This window comes from Octopus bimaculoides, chromosome 10 (assembly GCF_001194135.2).
Source record: "Octopus bimaculoides isolate UCB-OBI-ISO-001 chromosome 10, ASM119413v2, whole genome shotgun sequence".
NCBI lineage: Eukaryota > Metazoa > Mollusca > Cephalopoda > Octopoda > Octopodidae > Octopus > Octopus bimaculoides.
In genome coordinates this window covers 82,176,429-82,180,993 of record NC_068990.1, presented here as the reverse complement: position 1 = coordinate 82,180,993, position 4,565 = coordinate 82,176,429, and the positions used below count along the sequence as shown (strand labels likewise).

The following is a 4,565-nucleotide window of genomic DNA, read 5'->3' as shown; positions in this document are numbered from 1 at the left end:
TGAATGAATGTATGTGTGTGGATGGATGTACACACGTGTCTGTGTGAGAGTGTGTGTGTATGTATGTATGGATGGATGTATGGATGTACAAACGTGGATGTGTGTGTGTGTGAGTGTGTATGTATGTATGTATGGATGGATGGATGGATGGATGTATGTATGAATGTATGTATGTACTATGAATGTATGCATCTATGCATGTATGTATGTATGTACACATGTTTGTATGAGTGTGTGTGTATTTATGTATGTATGTAAACATGTGTATGAGTGTGTATGTATGTATGTATGTATGCATGTATGTATGTATATATGTATGTATGTATGTATGTATGCATGTATATAGGTATGCGTGCACGCATGTATATAATATATAATAGCAGTCGACGACCTCAGCATGAACGACTGAGAAGTCAATAGGCTGAAAGAGAAAAGTGAATGTCTCGCTAAGCTATTAGACATTATTACAATAAACAAGACAGCAATCAAAACCAAGAGGAAAAGCATAAAAACGGGAATAGTTCAGTAAATAAACACACACACACACACATACACACACACACACACACAAACAAATTCACAGACACATACGTATGTAAAGATAGATATACCTATATACGCACACACACAAACATATACATATAAATATGTGTCGAACATATAAGAGTTATAGTTTATTAAAACGTTGTGTATATCTGTCGAATGGAGTTTGAATAATTTGTTTATATCCGCGTGTATAATGAATGTATATGTGCGTGTCAGCGCGTGTGCGTGCGGACGTATAAACGTCTACATATACACTCGTCTACACATATAAACTTTCATATTAATACTGGTGAACCGTATATTCATGCATATACCTAAACTACAACCCTGTCTATACACCCGCGTACATATAGAGGAGTGGCTGTGTGGTAAGTAGCTTGCTAACCAACCACATGGTTCCGGGTTCATTCCCACTGCGTGGCACCTTGGGCAAGAGTCTTCTTCTATAGGCTCGGACCGACCAAAGCCTTGTGAGTGGATTTGGTAGACGGAAACTGAAAGAAGCTTATCGTATATATGTATATATGTATGTGTGTGTATATGTTTGTGTGTCTACGATTACCCCCCCCCCTAACATCGCTTGACAACTGATGCTGGTGTGTTTACGTCCCCCGTAACTTAGCGGTTCGGCAAAAGACCGATCGAACAAGTACTAGGCTTACAAAGAATAATTCCTGGGGCCGATTTGCTCGACTAAAGGCAGTGCTCCAGCATGGCCGCAGTCAAATGACTGAAACAAATAAAAGAGGAAAGAGAGAGTAAAGAGTAAACATCATTATCATGCATTTATGTGTAGATGTCTATGCGTGCACCTATATGTGTGTGTATGTGACTGTGTGAGCGTGTGTTTATGTGTGTGCGTGCATGTGTGTGTGCGTATGTATTTCTGTGTAGCCACACAAATATATACGATGGTTATATGTTGTTGTTGGCACTCCGTCGCTTACGACGTCGAGGATTCCAGTTGATCCGATCAACGGAACAGCTTGCTCGTGAAATTAACGTGCAAGTGGCTGAGCACTCCACAGACACGTGTATCCTTAACGTAGTTCTCGGGGATATTCAGCGTGACACAGAGTGTGACAAGGCCGACCCTTTGAATTACAGGCACAACAGAAACAGGGAAGTAAGAGTGAGAGAAAGTTGTGGTGAAAGAGTATAGCAGGGTTCGCCACCATCCCCCTGCCGGAGCCTCGTGGAGCTTTAGGTGTTTTCGCTCAATAAACACTCACAACGCCCGTTCTGGGAATCGAAACTGCGATACTATGACCGCGAGTTCGCTGCTCTAACCACTGGGCCATTGCGCCTCCACACGATGGTTATATAATTAATCAGTAAATTAATCAGTAAATTGTAAGTAGTTTTGGTATGTTGATTTGCAATGTGAAAGCCGTTATTTGAATAAGTCATTAGAAATATACATCAGCTCGGAGATTATTTACACGAATTGGATTTCAGCATGCTCTCCATTTGCTTTATGTATTTAATTCAATATTACTGGAATATATTGTACTTAAATAGGATAGGCTTGGTTGGATTTGAAAAATTCTAAACGTAATTTAAACGTTATTATTTTTTCGTTGCAAATACCATAAATCAATAAAAGATGACTTTTAATATGCTAAGCAATGGAACATTTCATAAAGCAGGAATGGTATCTGGAAGCTTTTTTTTAGCCAATGAAAATGTTGTTGGAAGTGAACGGCAACAAAAAATAAAATAATAAAATAATTGGAAGTCAGGCAAAGTGGTTCTGAGAGAAAACTGAAATTGGCAAGAAAAGAGAAGTAACTAAATTCTAAAAGGCTTTTATTACAATAATAATGAGAAGGAGAAGAAGGAGAAGAAGAAGAAGAAGAAGAAGAAGAAGAAGAAGAAGAAGAAGAAGAAGAAGAAGAAGAAGAAGAAGAAGAAGAAGAAGAAGAAGAAGAAGGCCATAGTGACTGAAGATATGTGCATCTCTGATCACGAGCAGAAGTAGTTGGGGGAGGCATCATTGCCGTGTGTTGAGACGAATTCTTTGGGGTTTGGATTATTCACCTCTGGAAACATAGGTGTTTCATTCAACATCCTTAAACTTGAAAAAAGTCGATGAGGGCTTGGTGGAAGAGGAAAATATCTGTCATCAGTCCTTTCAGTTTCGTCCACCACACTACCTCCTTCGCCATAACCACCAGACAGAGGAAAACTGCCTTTCCTTCACGGCCAAATGAAGGCGGCAGGGCGATCTTCACGACGGACTCGGCTGATAACCGGATCCGTCCTGCACGCGATAACACCTGTTCGACAAAGCTCCACAAGTCAGTAATGCACGGACACCGGATGAGTGTGTGCAGTACGGTTTTGTCACACTGCACATACCTCGGACAGGTTCGTCTGACAGTGCTTCCATATCTGTAAAGCTTGTCTCGATCCTGCAGAGTTTTCTTGTAGCACTGCCAGGCCAGGGCTGTTATCCATAGGCCCCGGGCCGAAAGATAATAAATAGTAATAATCGTTTCAAATTTTGGCACAAGGCTAGCAATTCCGAGGGAGGGGGTAAGTCAATTACATCAGCCCCCAGTGTTCAACTGATATTTATTTTATCGATCCTGAAGAGATGAAAGTCTAAGTCAACCTCGGCGGAATTTGAACTCAAAACGAAAAGCTGGAAAAAAAATGTTACTTTCTTCCTATAGTTTTTTAATGTAATCTAAAAGAAATCACAATGTTGAAATAAAGGAAGTATGAGATGTGATACTCTATTAAATTATTAAATGTCTGCAATCCTTGCCTTGCTGTTGTACTTAACTTGTAGGGTTTTAAATAACCTTGAACGTATTGCCCTCATACGGCGTTTTCTTCAACATTGAGGTTAGTAAAATACAAATAAATATATAATTTACAAGAACGTAGAATCATATGCATGTGTATGTGCGAAAAAGAAAAAAATTATGTGAGCTGAAGACAAAACAGACTGTATGCGTATACATGGAAAAGAGATCATTATTCTACTTTCTGAACATTGGCTTGTAGGAAATATATGAATATCAAATTTCAGTCACATCCTTCATTGAAATGACTTCAGAGACAGCTACTAGTTCACAGAAAATTCGCTGTTCATTTAACATTCAACTAAACCACTCCATCTATCCTTACAAGTAAATCAACTGAGGATACGATATCAACTGGTTTTCGTTAGATGCTTATTCAGTAGTAAAATTATGGTGACCTCTTACGTTACATGGAATTATTATAATTACTAAATTTAATTACATTACACAGATTATTGTCAGCAAGACATTCCTCTGAAAATTTATGTGAGCTGTTTTATTCATCAGCGACACTAAAATACCAGAAATATAAGTCGCTTACCTTACTGTCGTTCCAGCTGCATTGAATCTTGCACGATGAGGCGTATATCTACTTTCCCAAAACGTTAAAGCAGTTTATTTTTGATCTTGTAAATTAATGGACATTTTGCTTTCGAACAAGAAGTCCTCCTGAACCGAGTCTTCATAACCAGCTTCTGCTGTAGCAACATCAACACAGCTAGTTTGGCACTAGAAAATACGCAAGACGGAATGAAATGTAGCATAACAAGACAGATATGCTGCTCGACTAGAAGTGTATGTTCATATGTATCATAGGTCTGTTTAATTAGTGATAACCAGCTGCGAAACAACAAAACTATACAACTTTTCTATTTATATTTGTAAATGGATATATAAATTTTATATTTGCGTATCTTGCGTATATTATATTTAACAAATGTGCTACAGTAATTTATTCTCTTAACCTGGTTATAGGGATTATTTAGTAGAAGTCCAGTCTTCTAGCAAAATTTCTAGTTACGTTTCCAGTGTAAGGATACTATCACAGGGACTACAACAGTTAAAAATAACTGCTCTTCTTCTCTAGATAATCCACAAAGCTACAGATATACGCTAGACAAATTCTTTTTTAAAAGCATTACACAAAGTGAAGCTTAAAATTTGAAGTAATAGAAAAGTCATATTCACCAAGTCAGCATAACTAAA

General features: G+C 38.1%; 1 protein-coding gene across 1 annotated transcript in view; it reads right to left on the bottom strand.

Annotated features, from left to right (window-relative positions):
- The window catches only part of LOC106871598 (uncharacterized), a 205,007-nt gene extending 200,943 nt beyond the window's left edge, over positions 1–4,064 (bottom strand). Inside the window, exon 1 of the mRNA XM_014918118.2 lies at positions 3,901–4,064. The gene's annotated coding sequence lies outside the window, so the exon portion shown is untranslated. The remainder of the gene's footprint in view (positions 1–3,900) is intronic.
- Positions 4,065–4,565: the final 501 nt, after the last annotated feature.